This window comes from Cervus elaphus, chromosome 14 (assembly GCF_910594005.1).
Source record: "Cervus elaphus chromosome 14, mCerEla1.1, whole genome shotgun sequence".
Classification (NCBI taxonomy): domain Eukaryota; kingdom Metazoa; phylum Chordata; class Mammalia; order Artiodactyla; family Cervidae; genus Cervus; species Cervus elaphus.
In genome coordinates this window covers 74,759,596-74,782,969 of record NC_057828.1, presented here as the reverse complement: position 1 = coordinate 74,782,969, position 23,374 = coordinate 74,759,596, and positions in this window count along the sequence as shown.

Sequence of the window (23,374 nt, the reverse complement as noted above, 5' to 3'; positions counted from 1 at the left end):
CTGGACTGCGTCCTTCTTTGCAATGCTGTCCATCTGTCTGGTTTGCATACTTCCTGTTGATCTAGCAAGTCTGCTGGCTCTCTGAGAGCAGGATCCAGGTTTGAGACCTCTTTTGATGAAGCAGGAAGGTAAAAAGAGGGACAGATCTTGGATGAGCTCAAGAACCTCACCCTGGGGCTTCCCTAATGGCTCAGGGGTAAAGAATCCACCTGCCAGGGCAGGAGACACGGGTTCGATCCCTGAGCCAGGAAGATCCCACATGCCTAGGAGCAACTAAGTCCATGAGCCACAACTATTGAGCCTGTGCTCTTGAGCCCAGAACTACAAATACAGCGCCCATTGCCACAGCTGCTGAAGCCCACGTACCCCGAGCCCACGCTTCGCAACAATAGACTCCACCACAATGAGAAGCACCACAACTAGACGGGAGCCCATGTAGGAATGAAGACCCAGCACAGCCAAAAGTAAGTAGATAAAATTATGTGTGTGTATGTGTGTGCATGTGTGTGTGTGCGCATAAAAGGAACCTCACTCTGAAGTGAGACAGGCGCTGAAGATGCCAGCAGATGTAGATGTGATGACAGCAGAGTAGCGTCTGTAAGCATCTCCCTGCCAAGGTGAAGTCGAGGTCCCGTGTTCAAGGCTGTTGTCACCCCAGACATGTTTCAGGTCACAGGTGCTAAAGGGAGGTCCACTTGTTGGGAGGGAGAGGACCAAAGTCATAGCACAAGGCGAAGAACCCAAGTCTCAGTTGGCATTTAGGACTCATACAAGAGAAAACAGTCACCACCCAAAGAATGTCGGTTGCCAGTCAGGCCCTAAGCAATGGGCAGCAGGGATGATCCACCAGTCCTGCCCATCCAGGGGGAGGCAGGACAGACCCCGCCAAAGCACCAGGATGCAGGACAGACCCCCCCAAGGCACCAGGTTGCAGGACAGACCCCCCCAAAGCACCAGGATGGGACTCAAGTCAGGTAACCATCCGTAGTTAGATTGGACTTCTGGGAAGAAAATTGATCAAAGACAAATTGAGGTCAATCAGACAGAAAAGAGACCTGCCTTCAGGGACTGACTTTGCCCAGAAACCCTAGCAGCTCCTCTGCCCTCCTCCACCCCCTCAGAGGATGTCTCCACGCTGAGAACTGGTTCCCTCTCTCTCCTTACCAAAGTCCTGTGGACAGTCCTCTTTGAAGCTGGTCCCAGACATCCACCTCACCCTGTGAGTTACTTCTTGATTCCCAAGGTTTCATCATCCAAGACTCTGACTGTGTTCGTCTTTGACTCAAGTGGCAGAGAATTGTGGAAATCAAGTCCTGGTTGGTAATTTTCAAGCCCACAGTAATTGGAATTGTGTTAAGTATATATTTGATGCCCATCTGCTCCAATACATCGAGTAAACTCAGCTCACTCAAGTGCATGCTGGGAGGGTGTGGACAACTCCCTGCTGGTAATGGCAGGCCAGCTTCAGAATACATCGAAGCTTTCCAGTTATCCTCTCTGTCACTCCTTATTTTATCCTTTTCTTAAGATCAAGGAGAAAAGTGAAAGTTGCTCAGTCATGTCTGACTCTTTGCAACCCCATGGACTATATAGTCCTTGGAATTCTCCAGGCCATGTATGGCAAAAGCCACTACAATATTGTAAAGTAATTAGCCTCCAACTAATAAAAATAAATGGAAAAAAAAAAAGAATACTGGAGTGGGTAGCCTTTCCCTTTTCCAGGGGATCTTCCCAACCCAGGGATCGAACCCAGGTCTCCCGCATTTCAGGAGGATTCTTTACCAGCTGAACCACCAGGAAAGCCCAAGATCAAGGAGACCTGGGTACAAATCTACCACTGAGTAGCCTAGAACGTTCTATAAGTTAACCTCGCCAGAAGATGGAGATAATAAATTCTGTGGATCAGAGGCCTCTGCCCCAATCACTGGATGCCAACTGGCCAGCCTGCTCCTCCTTTCCCTCACACATCAAAAAGTAGGACCTGAGAATTGGTACTCAGTGAACACATTGACTTGCCCACTGGACTGAGGATATCAAGCTGTAGGCAAGGTCCCACTCACAGCAAGTGGGAGCCCACCAGCCAGTGCTTCTGGGTACCAGAGATGTCACAAGTCAGTGCTTGGGGGAAGAGCTGATAAAATGTAAACTGCTAGACCATTTGCAAGGCTAGACACAGACTCTCTTGAAAGATGAATCACCGTATAAATATGTAACATCATAGCAGCATTAAGGCATGAGTCATGTTCAAAAGATGGATGAAAGGATTGGGGATGGTGGGGGTGGGGGGCGTCAAAGAGGCAGAATGATGGAATGATGTAGGAGCAAGGATCTTTCTGCTCAGGCTACTGCCCCACGCTCTGTTTCAAGGTTTTAGTATGTTTTTAATCATTTTACTACTAATTATGCAAACCAATGGCAGGTGCCTGGTGGAAGAAGAAAATAATGGTTCAAGCATGAGAGTCATTTTCCTATTGATTTCCTTTCTCTTCATTTCCTCTTGACCTCAGTGGAGAAGGCACAAGTCTCACTATTCAAAGAAACCATAACTCAGTCCTCACTCATGGACTTTAAAAAAGTGCTTAATATTTTTCTCCTTATGTCCCAGGGAACCACATTTCAGGTGTTTAATCAACTTTGCAGCCTCCAAATATTTAGGATTTATGGGAAGCTTTTAAACTCAGTGGAGAAAATAAAAACAGAATGTCCTAAATTTAGGATAAATTTCTAGTCTCGTTATGGGGGTTAATTTACGATTTGACAATGATTTCAAGGATTTTCTTCAGATCCTCTGTGGCTTATATTTTCTCATTATTCAGCCTGGTTTTATTCTCAGTGTCAAATGAGTCACACATGCAGTCACACAGAGGGTAATGTCCATCATTCCATACACAGAGCCAGAGTCTCAGTCAATGGAATGATGACCCCCTGGGAAGAAGACCCAGGCAGTCCTTGTGGTGTTTCATCATCCCCGGTGATGAAAATGCCTAATCCTTCAAAAGACCGACTCTGTGGGAGACAGTGCCCCTGGGAGCTGAGCCTTGAAGTCAGAGTGTCTCAGCTGCCTTGAATGAGGCTCCAGCTTCAGTGATGGTAACACAAAGGCTTCCTCCAAAGCAATAAAGCGGTTTCCAGAAGCATCGGTCTGACACTCACTGAAGTGGCTTCGCTCCTTGGCAGATCCTTCACTCCCGCTTCTGAGGGGGAAGAAGGAGCTGGGATTTGGCACCTGTGCTTTAGGAATCGTATTTCCTCCCCCTCAGGTGGGAGACAAGAAGAGGGGTTAAAACTGAGCAGGGAGGTGGAGACGTGGATTGTGGATTGTGGACGGCAGGGAGAATCCTACCACATCGTCACAGCTCCTGGACGGCAGGGAGAATCCTACCACGTCGTCACGGCTCCTGTGCGGGGCTGGGAGACGTCTCTGCAGCTGCCGTCTCAAAGCACAACTTGGTCTCCATTGCCCACCCTGGCTTCGAACCTTCCACATCTTCAACCCTGGTTTCCCTGGATGCTGTCCACTGGTCTTCCCCCCTGACTCCGCTTCTCTGATTTGCCCTTTCAAAGTGATGACTCGTTTCAACAGTCTGTGGAGATCTGGGCTCCAACTACTTCCCCAAGGTGTTCCCTTCAGTCCCATGTTCCTCACCTGGAGGGCAGGTAATGCCTTCATCTTCACACTCTACCCGGAGCCTCCGGCTCCCCCAGGTTCCCACTCGCCCAGAAGGGAGGCTGGACAGCCTGCGTGATGGACCTTCTCCCAGGGAGAGCAATGTGTCTCCCAGGCGGTCCTGGGGTCCCTTCCCTGTGTCTCCCATCTGCAGTCCAGCGTATACCCACAGGGAGCCGCTCACTCCTGCTCTTCCAGAACGGGGTGGCGCTCTAGCCCTCCTCCCCCACGTTCCCCATCAGAGTCCTGCTTAACGTGTCCCAGCAAGGCCTGACCAGGTCTTGTGATACGCAGATTTCTGATCAGGTGAAGACAAAAGTAAGTTTTCCAAAGCCTTTTTAAGGGAGAGTGCCTTAGCCCAAAGAATGAGAGAGAGAGAATTATAGAACTTCACCTAGATGGATGAAGGGATTTCTTTAGGGAGAATCACTCGGTGCTATTGCTCCAGTCAAATTACATAGGATGAAAAACTGCTTTTATCTTTGGCTGTGCTGGGCCTTCGTAGCTGCATGGGCTTTTCTCTAGTTGCAGCAAGCAGGGGCTACTCTCCAGTTGTGGGGCACAAGCTTCTCATTGCAGTGGCTTCTCTTGTAGCAGAGCCAGGCTCTAGGGTGCACAGGCTTCAGTGGTCGCGGCCCCGGTGTTCCAGAGCACAGGCTCAGTAGTTGTGGCACGTGGGCTTAGACGCTCCATGGCATGTGGGATCGTCCTGGACCAGGGATTGGACTCGAGACTCCTGCATCGGCAGGTGGATTCTTTACCACTGAGCCACCAGGGAAGTCCTCAGACACATTTTAGGTTCTCGTTTTCCACGCTCGTATCTGGTGAGAGAGGCCAGGATCAAGAGGCCAGGGAGGTCTTCAGCCACAGTCCTGGCTCTGCCATCAAAGCTATGGGGCCTTTGGCAAGCACCTCAACTTTCCTGGGACCGCTTCAGCTTCTCAAAAATGTCCTGCTGCTCGCTCAGTTGTGTCCAGCTCTTTGGGACCCCATGGACTATATCCCGCCAGGCTACCCTGTCTGTGGGGTTTCCCAGGCAAGTCTATTGGAGTGGGTTGCTACAGAGAAGAAATAAACTAACGTTTATTTGATACCTACTATGTGCCAGACCCTGTGATGGACTCTTCTTCATATCGTGTTTTTTCTTACCCTGTAAACAACTTACCAAAAGATTGTCTTACTTTTACAAAAAGAAAACTGAAATGGAAAGTTTTAAGAGAATTAAGCCATGCTACTCAGCTAGTAAATTGCAGAGCTAAGAGTCAAACCCACGTCTATAGTTTCCTTAAATTCAAGAGTATTCTACTTCAGCACATTTCCCGTGGTCGGCCTTTGCCTTCTGAAAGGCACTTGTCTTGATGCTTGTATTCTTTCCTGAGCAGGAACAGGCAGTGGTGGGCATGACGTGCTTTTCTTCATCCTCACTCTCACTTCTGGCCCCGATAGCACCTGATGCCCCAATGAAAGATAAAGGTTTTGCCAGAGACACTGGTTCTTCCCCAGGCCCATTAAGGGGCAGGCTGACCTTCCACACTGCCTTCTCACCACCTTGGAACAAGGCACTTCCCACTCTCAGAGACCCCAGAACCTCTCCAGAGTCCTGTCTTTCTCTTGACTCTGCAGAGCTGCTCCTCGGAGGTGATGTTGCAGAAAGGAAGGATCTGGGTTTGAGCCCCATGGAACTTCCCACTAGACTACTATGGTTCCAACTTAATTCATCTGGAAAGTGGAGCCAATTCTTCTCCACCTTCCTATCCATCTAGGGAAGGACATTGTAGAGGTCATGGAGAGTGGAGCGTCTTCTGAGTTGGTAATAGTTTTGCTTCTTAGGATGAACAAGATCCTTTCAGGGGCAAGGAAACTATAAGTTCAGGGTCAAGCTGACACTTGAAATGCTTAAATGCTTGAGATATACGAAAACAGCCAGATGATCCTTTTAATAAACCAGTGTTACTCAAACGGCCTCATATAAGCCTGGAAGCCCCAACAAAGCCAGATGACTTTCTTCCCAGCCCCAGGGGTCATTCATTTACTTATTTATGATTCAAAGACCGTCACTGGGGCTCAGTCTCTCCCATCCTGATCCATGCATCTAATCACCTGGCTTCAAGAACTGCTAGTGAAAGAGTTGCCAAGAGTCACTCACAGCAGGGTCAAGAGGAGAACCTCTTCTCTCTCTACCTCCATCACTTAGCTTCTCGTTAATCCAAGAACTCCTGAGACCCTCAGGACTCATGACTCACGTGGTGGTGTCTAGGTATTAAAAACCTCCCTTCCTCAAATCTAATCCAATCTCTGTCTCTCTCTGGCTGAGTTCAGGGGCAGATGTGAGTCTAAAGAGCTCAAAGGTGAGGCAGAGAGCTGCTACAAATTAATAGGGGAGAAAAGTACAACGCAGTGGTCTCCCCCCAAAAGAGGCAAGAAAGGATTCTTCCCTAGAGTCTTCAGAAAAAGCCTGTCCCAGCTGACACTTTAATTTCAGACTTTCACCCTCCAGAACTCTGAGAAAATAAATTTCTGTTGTCTTAAGCCACTAGTTTGTAGTAATTTGTTATAGCAGTGCTAGGAAACTAATATATACCCCATGGGGGTAAAATGGCAAAATGATATTGAAAAAGCAAATCATGAAAGAAATGCAAATACAATTTTAAAATGTAAACAACATTCAACCTCAATGGTAATAAAAGAAATGTGACTTAAAACAATGATATGCCCTTTTTACTTTTCAGATGGCAAAAATTAAAAAGAATTATAATGCCTGGAGTCAGCAAGTGGGGGGGAATGACATCTATATGCTGCTATAGGGAATAAGTTGGAACAAATTTTCCAGAGAGTAACATGGTAATATACATCAGAAGCTGTGAAATCATTATATTCGAGGAAATAATTAGGTAGGTGTGCCAAGATCTATGCAGAACACTGTTTTCATTAAAGCATTGTTTATTATAGTAGAATAAAAAAGGAAAGAAATTTAAACTTCAAACAATAGGGAATTGTTAAATAATTTATGCTTCATTCACACAATAAAATTATTATAAAGCCATTAAAAATTAGGATGTTGATACATATTTTTTTGCCACTAATCTTTTGTCAGGTGTTAATTCTCAGTTAGGCTATGAAAGGATTCTGGGGTGCCAGGCAGTGAAGGTCATGGTAAGGGATGCAGAGGGCACCCTCCAAGCCTCAGAGGTATTTGTGTGGCTGCTCACATTTGAGCTTCTTTGTGAGAAAGGCAATAGTTGGAAACCATGTAAGCTGCCAGACCAGAAAAACCCAGTTACACCTTTTTTTTCTCACTAGACATACCTGTTGTAGAACCGGTAGTAACTGCTTTGAGACACTCCAACAGTGTCTCTGGGGTGAAATCCCACATCCGTATCCTGCTTGGCAGCTCCCCGATTTTGACATCTGTGAGTTTCTTCCCTTTCACTGGAATGGCTGCCACCATCATGGAGTCCTGGGGTCTGCTATCAATCTGTATTTATCAACAAAGGGAGATATTTGATTGTATTGCCAAATGAGAAAAGCAAAACATAGCCGAATAAAATTGTGTGGGTGTGTATGTGTGTTGAGAGAAAGAGAGAGGGGTGGTGGAAGACCTGGGCTACACTAAGCTAACTGGCTGCTAAACTTATGAATCATTTGCTGTTTCAATTCTCTAACTTTTCTAACATGAAAATAAAGAGATGTTTCAAAGGAATGAAATGAGCGCTCCTTGTCCATGTACATGGAGGAAGAGACCAGGGGCAGAGCCTTCCCACAGCCCTGTATTTAGCAGTGGGCCTCAGCTGTTCAGAGCAGGCCTGGGTGCAGGGTGGGCCCAGGAGAGGCAGCCCTCATCCCCTTGCTTCTGCCCTTAGCTCTGAAGCCTTGAGCACACTCTCCCAGAGCTTCCTGTTTTAACTCTAAATCAATCAGTTCTTCCTTCAGTTCAGTTCAGTTGCTCAGTCGTGTCCAACTCTTTGCGACCCCATGGACCGCAGCACGCCAGGCTTTCCTGTTCATCACCAACTCCTGGAGCTTGCTCAAACTCATGTCCATTGAGTTGGTGATGCCATCCGACCATCTCCTCTTCTGCCATTCCCTTCTTCTCCTGCCCTCAATCCTTCCCAGCATCAGGCTTTTTTCCAATGAATCAGTTCTTTGCATCAGGTGACCAGAGTATTGGAGTTTCAGCTTCAGCATCAGTCCTTCCAATGAATATTCAGGACTGATTTCCTTTAAGATTGACTGGTTTGATCTCCTTGCAGTCCAAGGGAATCTCAAAAGTCTTCTTGAACACCACAATTCAAAAGCATCAATTCTTCGGCACTCAGCTTTCTTTAGAGTCCAACTCTCACGTCCATACACAACTACTGGAAAAACCATAGCTTTGACTAGATGGACCTTTGTCGGCAAAGTAGTGTCTCTGCTCTTTAGTATGCTGTCTAGGTTTGTCATAGTTTTTCTTCCCAGAAGCACGCGTCTTTTAATTTTAAGACTGCAGTCACCATCTGTAGTGATTTTGGAGCCCAAGAAAATAAAGTCTGTCACTGTTTCCATTGTTTCCCCATCTATTTGCCATGAAGTGGTGGAACAGGATACCATGATCTTCATTTTTTGAATGCTGAGTTTTAAGCCAAATTTTTCACTCTCCTCTTTCACTTTCATCAAGAGGCTCTTTAGTTCCTCTTCACTTTCTGCCATAAGGGTGGTATCATCTGCGTATCTGAGGTTATTGATATTTCTCCCAGCAATCTTGATCCCAGCTTATGCTTCATCCAGCCTGGCATTTCTCATGATGTACTCTGCATATAAGTTAAACAAGCAGGGTGACAATATACAGCCTTGACATACTCCTTTCCTGATCTGGAACCAGTCTGTTGTTCCATGTCCAGTTTTAACTGTTGCTTCTCAACCTGCATACAGATTTCTCAAGAGGCAGTTCAGGTGGTCTGGTATTCCCATCTCTTGAAGAATTTTCCACAGTTTGTTGTGATCTACACAGTCAACGGCTTTGGTGTAATCAATAAAGCAGAAGTAGATGTTTTACTGGAACTCTTTTGCTTTTTCTATGATACAACAGATGCTGGCAATTTGATCTCTGGTTCCTCTGCCTTTTCTAAATCTAGCTTGAATATCTGGAAGTTCACAGTTCACATACTGTTGAAGCCTGGCTTGGAGAATTTTGAGCATTTCTTTGCTAGCGTGTGAGATGAGTGCAATTGTGCGGTAGTTTGAACATTCTTTGGCATTTCCCTTCTTTGGAATTGGAATGAAAACTGACCTTTTCCAGTCGTGTGGCCACTGTTGTGTTTCCAAATTTGCTAGCATATTGAGTGCAGCACTTTGTCAGCATCATCTTTTAGGATTTGAAATAGCTCAACTGGAATTCCATCCCTGCACTAGCTTTGTTTGTAGTGATGCTTCCTAAGGCCCACTTGACTTCGCATTCCCGGATGTCTGGCTCTAAGTGAGTAATCACACCATCGTGGTTGTCTGGGTCATGAAGATCTTTTCTGTACAGTTCTTCTGTGTATTCTTGCCACCTCTTCTTAATATCTTCTTCTTTTGAGATGTTCTTACTGTTTCTGTCCTTTATTGAGCCCATCTTTGCATGAAATATTCCTTTAATATCTCTAATTTTCTTGAAGAGATCTCTAGTCTTTCCCATTCCATTGTTTTCCTCTATTTCTTTGCACTGATCACTGAGGAAGGCTTTCTTATCTCTCCTTGTTATTCTTTGGAACTCTGCATTCAGATGGGTATATCTTTCCTTTTCTCCTTTGCCTTTAGCTTCTCTTCTTTTCTCAGCTATTTGTAAGACTTACTTAGACAACCATTTAGCCTTTTTGCATTTCTTTTTCTTGGGGATGGTCTTGATCACTGCCTCATGTACAATGTTATGAACCTCCATCCATAGTTCTTCAGGCACTCTTCTATCAGATCTAATCCCTTAAATCTATTTGTCACTTCCACTGTATAATCATAAGGGATTTGACTTAGGTCAAACCTGAATGGTCTAGTGGTTTTCCCTACTTTCTTCAATTTCAGTCTGAATTTGGCAATAAGGAGTTCATGATCTGAGCCACAGTCAGCTACCTGTCTTGTCTGTGCTGACTGTATAGAGCTTCTCCATCTTTGGCTGCAAAGAATATAATTAATCTGATTTCGGTGTTGACCATTGGGTGATGTGCATGTGTAGAGTCTCCTCTTGTGTTGTTGGAAGAGGGTGTTTGCTATGACTGGTGCATTCTCTTGGCAAAACTCTGTTAGCCTTTGCCCTGCTTCATTCTGTACTCCAAGGCCAAATTTGCCTGTTATTTCAGTTATCTCTTGACTTCCTACTTTTGCTTTCCAGTCTCTTATGATGAAAAAGACATTGTTTTTGGTTATTAGTTCTAGAAAGTCTTGTAGGTCTTCATAGAACTGTTCAACTTCAGCTTCTTCAGCATTACTGTTTGGGGCACAGATTTGGATTACTGTGACATTGAACGGTTTGCCTTGGGAATGAACAGAGATCTTTCTGTCATTTTTGAGATTGCACCCAAGTACTGCATTTTGGACTCTTTTGTCGACTCTTTTTGTTTTCCTTCAGCTCCCAGTTTAGAGATTTTTCCACTTCTCTTCACTAGATCACCCTAAACTTTAATCTGGGCCCAGTAACAGATCAGTGCTTTCTCCTCCTTTCACACTGTAGCCCAGCTACTTGTAGAAACTCCTGTTTCCCTCCTACAGTGTGAGTCCCTTGAAGGAAGGGCATTCGGTCCTTCTGCCCCTCCAGGAGGGCCCAGCACCACGCCTGACCCACGAATGTTTGTTGGATGGGATCTTACAAAGTCTAGAACTTCTAGAACTCAAAGGAACTTGGCAATCAATAACAGTTAACTTCCTCATATTACAGATAAGGCAATGAAAGGCCCAGAAAACCAAAATGATTTCTCAAATGAGAAGCCAGGCCTCCTGGCTCATAGACATCGTTCTTCTCATGACATTGCACTAATTTTCTGAAGATGTAACGGTCCTTTAGGCCTCAGTCACTGAACCCATCCCCAACCCCAATGCCCATTACAATTCATTGGAAACTGAACAATCCTCTAAGAACCTTCTGGAAGCCTGACCTCTTCACTGGAGCCCTCCCCACTTCTCCGTCCCACATGACTAAACGTCAGGTCCTTTCTGTGGGAACAAGCTTCCTTTTTCAGCTGCCTTTCCCTGAGTCCTGGCTCTGCCATTTCCAGTCCTTTCCCTGACCTCCCCCTGGGTCTTTGCCTGCCTCACTCGGTCCTGCCCTCCTGTCTTCTCAGCACCCCTCCTCCACTCCAGCCTTCACCCGAACCACCCCAGGCCCAGCCTTCCACCTCCAGGGGGCCCTGGGAAAGTGGATTGTCCACTGTTGTCCCTTCAAGCCTCCTGTTCCACCTTCCAAACTCATTGACTGGACTCATTCGCTCACTCAGTTATGTCTGACTCTTTGTGACCCTATGGACTGTAGCCAGCCGGGCTCCTCTGTCCATGGGATTCTCCAAGCAAGAATACTGGAGTGGGTTGCTATTTCCTCCTCCAGGGAATCTTCCTAACCCAGGGATCAAACCCGGATCTCCTGTATCTCAGGCATTGTAGATGGATTCTTTACCGCTGAGCCATCACACTCAAATACCTCCCGTTGGATCTGGTGGGTACTCAGCTTTCCACATGGGTGACAGTTCCTACAGCATCTGCTTCAGCCCAGCTGTGGGTGTCCTGACCGTCTCCATGGGCTGCCATCCTAACACCCAAGTGCAGAGACACCCTCTCGACCCTGCCCTTCCCTCATTGTGGCCAGGCAGATTACAGCCAGCCCTACCTCTCTCCCTACAAGGAGGGCCCGATTCATTGGCTCCTGGGCCCCAGTGAGGGCCTTGCTTTTATCTGCTAAGACATTAGTCCTTCATTTCTCAGAAAGCTCACCAGGGCTCTTAGTGGGCAACCAGGCCTCTGTTAACACTAGTAATACTGCAGTTGAGTTTCACCTGCAGTTCAGTTTCTGTTTCAATGCCTGGTCCTATATGTTAGGGAGAAAGGTGGTCAGGACGGACTCCAGCACGGGACCAAAGGCAAGTGTACACAGGTGAACAGGGATATTGGTTTTCCCACAAAAGCAAGTGTCTCGGGATCCCTGTGAGGTGGTGTGGGCGGGTGGGCTGGCAGACAGCCATTGTCCCACTTCACCCAAAGCAGCTCCTCACTTACTTCTTTTATGTATTTGAAACACCTTCAAACCTTCAAATTTGAGACACCATTTCAAAAATGGACATCATTATTAAAATAAAAGTTTAAAAAAAAAAAAAAAAAACAAGCACTGAACTGGGGCACTAGAGGAAGACTGGATCCCAGGATTAGGGCGAGGGTTCAGTTTTCATGACTGGAACACATAGTCATTCATTCACTCAACAAATGCTCTGAGTCACTACTGTCTACCCAGGGTCAGGATGACCTGACTTATGGCATAGACAAACAGTCTGGCATTCAAGTTGGGACTGTTTCTAAAAATTGCAAGCCTGCCTTGCCTGTGATCCAGTTACTGAATAAACCTTCTCCCATACAAGGCTGAAAACAGCAACCGTCGCTTATTTTGCTCACAAATGTGCTTTTGGGGCAGGGCTCAGTGAGCACCGTTCCTTTCTGCTCCATGCAGAGAATCACATTCACGCAGCTGGTGTTTAATTCTGGCCATCGGCTGGGCTCCCAGCTGAACAACCTAAATGTGGCTGTCCAGGCGCCTGCTTGCTTCCTTTCACTGCGGTGGCTGGATCTGAAGAAGGAGTAACCCAAGACAGAGGCGCGGAAGTGGCCAGTTTCTTAACCCCTGGGCCCAGAAGCTACCATATTGCTACTTACCCTATATTCTATTGGTGAAAAAGTCACAGATCTAAGAAAAGGGGACAAAGATTCCATCTGTTGATGAGAGGAGAGTCAAAGATTTTGGGATCATGTTTTAAAACTGCTGCAGACTTCAGTTCAGTTTAGTCACTGAGTCGTGTCCAACTCTTTGTGACCCCATGGACTGCAGCACGCCAGGCCTCCCTGTCCATCACCAACTTCCGGAGTTCGCTCAAACTCATTTCCATCGAGTCAGTGATGCCATCCAACCATCTCATTCTCTGTCGTCCCCTTCTCCTCCCACCTTCAATCTTTCCCAGCATCAGGGTCTTTTCCAATGAGTCAGTTCTTCACATCAGGTGGTCAAAGTACTGGAGTTTCAGCTTCAGCATCAGTTCTTCCAGTGAATATTCAGGACTGATTTCCTTTACGATTAAAGGGTTTGATTTCCTTGCTGTCCAAGGGACTCTCAAGAATCTTCTCCAACACCACAGTTAAAAAGCATCAGTTCTTTGGTACTCAGCTTTCTTTATCTGCAGACTTCAAGTTGGGAAGAAATGGCTTCAGCTATGGGGAGAATGGTGAGTGTTGTAAACCCAGCAAATCCCTCCCCTTCCTTCTACAAAGTATAAAGGATAAAACTGTGGGTTCTGGTACTGTCACTCCGGGACATTTGCACTGATCCGTAGAGCAACATGGAATATGCTACGGCAGCTCTCACAGACTGAATGATGGCCACCATACCCAGTCCCCAGCCCCAAGAATTGCCAGGGCTCCGGACGAAGTGTTCTTGATTTCTTCATGTCTTCCTTGACTGATTTGAGTTCTAGCACTTCCCCCCGTCCCCACCAACCACACTGACCATCGTCCTTAGGGAATGTCTACTTGTCAATGTTCCTTGTAAAATGCTGCCCTTCACTCAGTATGTGTGTCCCTGACCAGCACCAATCACAGTGTCATCCCCTGATCAAATGATGCGCAGTTTGGCATCTCCAGCCATCACTTGGTTCGTTAACACAACTTGAGTTTGCCGGAGCCCGAAGACTTCTCTCCTGTGTTGCTGTTAAACTCTGGCCTCTCATTCAGAACAATGTGATTCCACAATTTTTAGGAGAATAACCTGTATTTTAATCTTTCCCAGTATCAGAGGAAAGATTGAGGGCAAAAGGAAAAGAGGGCAGCAGAGAGTGAGATGGTTGGATGGCATCACCAACTCAATGGACATGAGTCTGAGCAAACTCTGGGAGATAATGAAGGACAGGGAAGCCTAGCGTGCTGCAGTCCATGGGGCTGCAAAGAATCGGACATGACTTAGTGGCTGAACAACCATGACAGCCTGTGCTTAGGCAGCAGACAGTAGGGATGAAAGAGTGGGACCTCACATTACCCGCAGGAAGGAGAAGTCTCAATCCACATTAGAATTTTCCTCTCTCACAGCCCCCTTAGCTAAAGGGTCCTGTGGCCTGAAGTCTGGCCTGCACAGTGATTTTTGCAGAGTTTAAAAATCCACAACTGGACCATGAAATCATCTCGAGAGATGCCAACGTCCAATTTCACTTCTCCACCCAAACCAGGCCTCCTACTCCTTCCCAAGGAAGAAAGGGCACATCCAGGGGAAGGTTTGGCTCTGAAGCTGACAGGTGGTGGCCCAGGGCTAGATTTATTTGGAAACACCTAATTAAGCTCCAGGGTAAACCAGTCATCAAGGTGTTTAATTGGCAGCATGTGAGTATTAGGAGCTAATTAAGTCGCTCCCTCATACTTTAATTAATGTTTGTCATTTGGCCACTGCATGGCTGGCGCAAGTTTCAGGAAGACAGAAGGGCTCAGTGGCCAGCGCTTAGGCCGTGCTCCTAGCTGTCCCCGCACCAGGGCAGAGCTGAGCAGAGGGACAGCGTGTGGGGCTATGCAGCTCAATCCACGGCCCGCGGCCCAGAAGCCACTTTGAATTCACTTAATAACAGTTACTGAGGCTCTACTCCATGCCAGTCAGCCAGACGGAGAGGACAGTGGAATCTCAACAGGATGATATTCAAACCCCACCCCTGCCTTTTACTGGTTGCATAACCACGCACCACCCGGCCTTTGCAAATTTCCATGATTTTATCTGTAGAATGAAGACAAAAGTCAGCTCTACCTCATACAGCTCGTATTTTAAAATAAAAGTCAGACATCCTCAATCCTATGTTCAGAACCTTCAGGGACTTCCCATCCCAGAAGGAAAACTGAAGCCCTCTCGGTGATGAGAAGCACTTTCCATGGTCCTTCTCCTTCCCCTGTTCCCCTCCCCGCTCAGCTCGCCACCTTCTGCCCCTCCTTTCTTCTCCCTCTCCTCACTCAGACTTCGCTGCTATTCCTTGGACCCCAAGTCCCCTCTTTTCTCAAGGCCTTGGCACTTGCTGCCCCTCTGCCTATACAATTGACTCTTGAACAACACCGGGGTTAGGGTGCCAACCCTTCATGGTGGAAAATCCGTGTGTAACCCTGATGCTGGGAAAGACTGAAGGCAGGAGGAGAAGGGGACAACAGAGGATGAGATGGTTGGATGGCATCACTGACTCGATGGACATGAGTTTGAGCAAGGTCCGGGAGTTGCTGATGGACAGGGAAGCCTGGCATGCTGCGGTCCATGGGGTTGCAAAGAGTCGGACACGACTGAGTGACTGAACTGAACTGAACTCACATTCAGCCCTCCATATTCATGGTTCTTCTGTATCTGCAGTTCTGCATCCGTGGATTCAACCAACCTCAGATCCTATAGTGCTATAGTACCTACTGTTGAAAAATATGCATAAAATGACCCCTGCAGCTCAAACCTGTGTTTTTGAACGTCAACTGTAATATTCTCACCAAATATCCACAAAGTTCACCCCCTCAGTCTTTGCTCAAATCACCTTTTCAGAGAGGCATCCTCTGACCTCTCCATCTAAAATTCTAAGAATCCCCCACCATCAAAAATCAAAAGCTGACAAGCATCATGTCTGCCTTATTTTTCCCCTTATCATTTATCATCTTATTTATACAATATATTGGGCTTCCCTTACGGCTCAGTGGTAAAGAATCCACCTGCCAATGAGGGAGATGTGGGTTCAATCCCTGGGTGGGGAAGATCCTAAGGAGAAGGAAATGACAACCCACTCTAGTATTCTCGCCTGGGAAATCCCATGGACAAGGGAGCCTGGTGGGCTAGAGTTTATGGGATAGCAAGAGTGGGACACGACTTAGCAACTAAAACGACAACAATACAATATATTGCGCTTATTTATTTAGAACGCCTGCCCATTTCAACATATAAAGTAAACTCAATGATAGCAGAAAAGGTTTTGTCTGTTTTGCTCCCAGCTATACTTACAGTGTCTAGAACAATGCTTGGTCCATGGCAGGCACTTAATAACTATTTGTTGAATAAATGAATGAGTATTAAATGAGATAAGGCATCCAAAGGACACAGCACATGTAAGGTACATATTGGTGCCAATGAACATTCATTTCCTTCTCTTGACACTGCACTTAGAACAGGTTTCTCTGCCTTTAAAGACCTCAAATCTACAAGAGGAACAGCTAACCACACACCCCTGCTGTACAAATAATCCTCCACTCGCACCCCAAAAGCAAGAGCAGAGGGAGGATGGACAGGAGACCCCAGGCGGCAAGACTGATTTGTTGCTTCAGGAATGCAGAGGATTTATCTAACACCTGCTTACGACAACTGTTCTGCCTTGTGCCATGGAAATTCAAACAAGAATGCCACATCTTGCCCACCTAAGGAGCTTACAATCTAGAGTTCAGCAAATGTTCCTATAAGGGACTAGATACTATTTTTTTTTTATTTTTATTTTTTAACACCAAAACATTTTGTATTGGGATATGGCTGATTAACAATGTTGTGGTAGTTTCAGGTAAATAGTGAAGGGACTCAACCATACATACATATGTATCTGTTCTCCCCCAAATGCTTCTCCAGATACTAAATATTTTTCACTTTATGGATCAAACAATCTCTAGTAACTACTCAGCTTTGCCACTGTGGCCCAAAAGCAGCCATAGGGAATATACAAATGAATAGGTGTGGCTGTCTTCCAATAAAACTCAACTTACAAACACTAAAATTTGAATTTCATATCACTTTCATGTATTATAAAATATTATTCTTCCTTTTATTTTTTTCAATCATTCAATCGTTTAAAAATGTGAAAACTATTCTTAGTTAAAGTCACTCAGTCATGTCCAACTCTTTGCCACCCCATGGACTATATAGTCCATGGAATTCTCTAAGCCAGAATACTGGAGTGGGTAGCCTTTCCCTTCTCCAGGGGTTCTTCCCAACTTAGGGATCGAACCTAGGTCTCCCACATTGTAGGCGGATTCTTTACCAGCTGAGTCCCCAGTGAATCCTTAGCTTAGAGCCCACACAAGAGCAGACCAGATTTGGCCGCTGGGCTGTAGTTTGCCAATCCCTTGTCTAGATGGGGAGAAAGAAGACACAATCACTTCTAACTAAGGTTTGAAACATGATGCTACAGACTAAATCTCATAAATGCTCATGGAAGAGGGTGGTAACTAGAGAAGGACCAGAACCAGCAGAGGGTGCTTTGGGGGAAGAGGTGAGACTTAGGGCAAGCAGTGGGATATGGTTAGGGTCAGGTAGGCTAAGTGGTGGGCTGAGAGCTTCCTGGCATGGAAACTAACAGTAGCAGTAATAATAATAGTTCCAGCAGGGCCAGCTCTCAGTATTTTATAAGCATTGTTCAATTTCATTCTCATAGTAAGTAAATTTACCCACTTTTCAAATGAGGAGACCAAGGCTCAGAGGGTTAATAATTTGCCCAAATAGACAAAGTCAGCAGCCAGAGTCAGACTCCCAGCTAAGGTTGTCTGCCTCCAAAGCCCACCCTCCCTCCCACTAAATTCCGCACTTTGATCTAGATTCCCTCCCATTTCCTGTGATCAGATGCTGCCACGTCCCTGGTGTGCCTGTATTCATGTAAATAACCATTTCTTAAATACACTCAATGAAAAATCAATTACATAGCAAAGTGGCTGAGGTTTGGATAAACAATCTAATTGTTCCCTCTGGGGCTGCTGACTGAGCAATGCCTGCTGAGAGAAGAAAGAGAGTTAACATTTATTAAGAGCTCTGCCTCAGGCACTGAATATGCATATCCTTCCTCCTGGACCATATGGGTCTGAGCCCCTGTGGCCAAGCCCCCACTTCACCCCAGGGAAGCTGCTGGTCTTTACCGTTGCATGCATGATGTATCTGTAGTGAGGACCCCAGCACCAAGGCAGATCTCTAACTAAGGCAGACTGGAGGACTTGACCCCTAGGCGTACCTTCCAGGTTCCTTACTCAAAGAGGAACACCCAGCTGCCTGCTACCTGACAAGTGTTTGATTGTGATTATATCTTTCCTGGAAGGCCATTCTGCTTACAGCCCTAGTTGTCCCTCAGGAGTTCTGATCATTATTCTTAGACTTTTTTCCTTTTTCAAGTCAGGACACTGTTCTTGGCTGATATGCAAAGATCCCCAAAAGGTGTATTCCATCAAACCTTATCAATCATTAACACCTTACTGTGAATTAGTTTTCAAAACTTCTCAACCAGACAGGTAATTAAAATTGAGCAATTGGCTAGAGACCACGCAAAAGCCAGGTTTAAGGCATAGAAAAGGAAGGTTGAAGAAGTGGTTTTTGACAAGAAAGACTCTGAAAATAAGTTATGGTATTCCAAAGGAGTGAATTTGCATGGGCTCTTTCTTTCTTTCCCTGTTAGCTATTATCATGAGTTATTTATGGTGAGCCAGGGAAGGTATGTGGCTGATGATGCTTGAAGAAATAAGATACAGTTCCTTACCTGAGATTCACAAATAATTACAACAGCATATAATAAGCACTGCAGGAACTCAAAAGCGCATCTGGAGTAAAGAGCTCCAAGTTCTGACCATCTGACTATGGAAGCCATGGGATACCTGAAGGCGCCCTGAACAGGAAGTTGGGAGATAAAATTTCTAATCCTCATTCAGCTGTGTGTGTGCTTGCTCTATGACCTTGCATGAAAACCCTTCCCCTCTCTGAGCCTTGGTTGACTCATTCATTCATATTAATTCACTCAACTTTGTGCCAGGGCTGTGCTAAGCTTTGGGGATGGATAGCGTGTTAATATAATAGGTACTATTACTGCTCTCATAGGTTTTACAGTCTAATGGGATAAACAGACATGAAAGAAATAATTTCACAGATAATTTTCCTATAAAGTGAAGAAGTAAGTCTAGACCACATATTTCCAAACTTGCTACAGAATAGAATCAACTGGGAAGAAAGACTTAGGAAAAAAAGATGAATATTTGGATATTATCCCCAAAGATTATAATCCAAACTGACAGGACTTAAGCATAAATATTTTTATAAATTCCCCCAACTGATTTTAATATGCTACCACAGTTGAGAACCACTGAGCTAGCTTCTAAATTTTCTTCCTGCTCTACGTCTGTTAGTCATTTATAGATAGACTGTGGATAATCTAAGACATACCTGCATAGATATATAAATTTCTGTATACTTATATGTATGTTGAGAGACAAAGATAAATGGAGATACAGAATGTGTGTGAGGGAAAGAGAGAGAAAACAAAAAAAGACCATGTAGCCTGTAAGTAAGACAAAACATTGGAGACCAGTGAGGGATCGATACACATCCACATTTCCTAAACTTAGCCCTGAGATTTGTTTGGCTGGATGTTTGTTTAGAGACTGTTTGCCTCTTTGACGTTTTTTCTTCTTTTGCTCTTTGTCTATAACACTCTGACTTAGGAGGGAGTGAGGTTCAAGAGCGAGGGGACATATGTATGCTTATGCCTGATTCCCCTTGATGTATGGTAGAAACAAACACAACATTGCAAAGCAATTATCCCCCAATTAAAAAAGAAAAAAACCCTTTGATTTAACTCAGAGAAGTGTTGACCTGAAACAAATAGACTGCCAATTTTTTCTCCAGGGAAAAAAAGCGGGGGGAAGGTTTATTTGGGATCAGCAAAAACTGCAATTCAGTGTTTGCACACGGTGAACCACATGCAAATCCCCAACAAAAATGTAGATAACTCCTTCAGAAAGGAGGAAAGGAAATTGGCAGGGCTAGAGTAAACAAAGGGTCCCTTGGAGGAGTTAAGAGTCTGAAGCATGAAGGCTTTCATTGGCTGAGTTGTAACTGCCTCTCATTGGCTGGGTTCTTGCCAGGCTGGCTTTTCATTGGCTGAGTTGTAACTGCCTGTCATTGGCTGGGTTCTGGCCGGACAGGAAGAAGATGTCTTTCCTTTTCTTGTTGGGCTCTGCTCTCATCACAAGACGTAAGAGCTGCCTCTTTTGATCTCCTGATTCTTTTAATCGAGATGTTTGTTTATTAATTTTTACAGCAGCAGTGTGCCCAGCTCTGGGCCCACATTTCCTAGTCTCCAAGTCAGCTAAATGTGACAAATGAGATGCAGATAGAGCTTATGGGATGGAACTTCCAGGAAATCCCAAGGGAGATGCTCGACAAGGGGAAGCAATGCCATGACCTTCACCCTTTTCTCCCAACTTTCAGCTTGAAACAGGTATGTGATGGTGAGCTCAGAGTTAGCCATCAGGAACTGTGTCGTGACTGGGGGATGGAAGTTGCAAGCAAAGGATCTAAGACTAGAGAGATAAAAGGCGCCTGAGCCCCAAGGGATGCCTTAGGGTCATAGTCACCTGGACTGCCAGCTTCTGGATTTCATTCATCTGAAAGGAAATAAAAACTTTACTTTGTTTAAACAGCACACTGGAAATTATTTGCCTCTAGCACAGGCAATCTGTAGGGGGGAAAAGCACCCCTATTCAAATAAGTTTGGGAAATATTTCACACCACAGTATAGTTCTCCACCTTGTCTGTCAAGACTCCCATTATAAAATATATAACCAACAAGGACCTACTGTATAGCACAGGGAACTATACCCAACATTTTGTAACAACCTATAAGGGAAAAAATTGGAAAAAAAAACCATATGTGTAACTGAATTACTGTGCTATACACCTGAAACTAACACAACACTGTAAATCAACTGTACTTCAATAAAAAAGAATTCCCATTGCACATTTGCTCATATTAAAGGTTCATAACAAAGAAACCTGTTCACTTTGTTTAAAGAATTTCAGAACCTGGCTTTCTCCACACTCTCTTCCCACACCTGCAGACTCAATACAGACACATAGAGCATCTTTTAATATTGCTCAAAGCTAATATTCTTCAGTGCATTTTGATAATCTCAGACATCAAAACATTACATTCCAGAAAACTCAACATCTGAGCCACTCAATCCAAAACATCAATCAAATGTTTCATAAGAGATGTGACAACACAACCAGTGAAATGTTTTATTTTCCATTTTGTTGTTGGCACATTGGAGAGGCAAAGTCACAAGTGTCCTACTCAGAAAATAGCAACAACAACCCAAAGCCAAAATGGCCTAGGTGAGCTTTCTCCCTCCAGCAGCAAATTGCTCCCATTGCCTTCTGTTCTCAGCTCCATGCAGTGAACTGACCTGTTTTCTCACTCTGGCTTGCCTGGAAGGCTTCCTGGGATATAAACAAAAATCAAGGCCACCCAAAAACTGGCTTTCAGAGTAAAGCTCTTTTGGCAAGCCCATTTCTCAGGCAGAGCTGGGAGGGTACAAATCACCTTCCATTAGCAGCTCCTTCACAGTCACTAACTCAGCTGTCCACATAATACGGCCCCACTGATTCAGGCTTGGCTTTCCTGAATCTGTGGTTTAGTGTCTGTCATTGACTTTGGAACATCCCCAGTCATTACTATTTCACATATTTCTTCTGCTCATGTATGTCTTTCTTCTCCTTTTGGAATTCTAATTGTGTGTATGTTATACCTTTCGTTTCACCAGATCAGTGGTTCTCAGAGTATGGTCCCTGAACCAGTAATATCAATATCACTTGGAAAGTCATTTAAAATGCAATTATCAGGCTCCATTCCAACCCAGACCCATTTATTCAGAAACTCTGGCATGGAAGATATATGTGTTTAATCAAGATCTCTAGATGACTCTTTTGCATGCCAAGGTTTAAGAACCTCTTCACTAAAGCAAGAAAAGGACCATCAGGACATCTGAAAGGAGTGATACAGAGGAAAGTACAACAGCTAGAAATATTTAGTGTTTCTCAGAATCTTGTCCTTAATATTCTAGTTTGAATATCAGCGGTGCACTTTTTGGAGAATTTCATGACTTAAAGGAGGCCTAAAGGAAAACATGAGACTAACCCCAAATCAACTGCCAGCCTCTTGGCCTCCTTCAACTCAGCTCCCAGTAGTGGCTCCCAAATCAGGCCGCGTCTCACTCTGAGAGTTCATTTGAAATGAACTCTAGACCAATGAACCAGAAACTCCCAGGTTTGAAGCCCATGAAGCTATACCTACAGCATGATTCCCTGGGTTTTCTGACTCGGTTAGTCCATGACCTGGCCATAGAGGACCGCTGCTAGAGCTCTATAACTGGACCCATTGGCTACTCTTCACGAACACTGTTTCCACCCCCAAACCAGTACTGATATGTCTTGGGCCATATTTAAACAGCCTCTGCCTCTCTGTCTCTGCTCCCCTCTGTCACCTTTCTTCAGGTTGACCACACCCTGAGAGATGGCTCCAGAGAGGAGGGGTGGGGTTCATGTGACACCCCTACTCTCCTTTGGTGTGATCAGACACAGGGCCTAGTGTTCTCGGCACATAGGCTGACTGTCCTCACTGTCCCCACTCCCACCAGGATGTAATTCTTTCTGTTCCTTCTTCCCCACTCAATCCCACTGAGGCTGGCCCATGGAAACATGGAGCGACTCATAAATTCTAATTAATTAACCTCAAGTCCCTGATCTAACCTTAGACCCCAGTCACTACTTAGAGGCCCTGCTGGTTCATATGCTTTTACTGGCTTTACATCTTAAGACTATTACCTGGTGCCATGCCCCAGCCCACAGCTGGTACCTTGCTCCCTTAGAGGGACGTCACATGAGGACTGTCATCTTATCTGTCTCTGGAGTGTTCCAAGCATCAGTCATTCCAGGATCCCTAGGCCCTCCAATCTGTTGGGAACCTGTCACTCTCCTGGAGCCAGTGGGTTCTGGAATCACACTGAGAGTTCTGTGCCCTGTGGACATGGGCTCATTTTGATCTCTTCAGTGTCAGTGAGAGGAGGAACTGGACTCTGGAATCTGGCCTGTCCCTGTAGATGGACTCATTCTAGATTCCAAGACTTCTCCAATCCTTCCCTCCTGCCAGAGCTCAGACTAGGGTCAGGCAAGGGAGGCACCTAGGAGACACTCAGTGCCAGCATCAGGCCAGTGCAGGGTGGGTGTCTGAGGGTTCATGCTTTCTTTCATTAACATGCTTTCCTACATTTTGAACCTTAGGCTCCTCACTCACTCTGGTCCTGGCTCTGCCTCCTGATCCGAGTTGCCATGACTGTGCCAGGCAGATCCCTGTGAGAGACTGAAAATAGGACGCCATCCATCCCAAGGCCTCAAAACGACATTGAATGTTTATTGTACATCCCTAGGTTCCAAGCACAAAGAAAGCAGAGTGCCTGCCTGTAAGGAGCTCAGAGCATGGGAGGGAAGGGAAGCATGTAAGCAAAATTGGCTAGAACAAGGGCCCAGCTGAGGGGTAGGTGGAAGGGCAGAGAGCCCGGGCTGAATGACAGTGAGACAGAAGAGACGGCTTCAAGGAGGCAGTAGTCTCCCACGACTGTGGGAAATGTGCAGACTACATCTCAGGGGAGAAGATGAGAGGCTGACAGCAGGTAGAAAATAGTGTGACTCAAGCTGGGGTGTGTTCTGAGACTCGAAAGTGC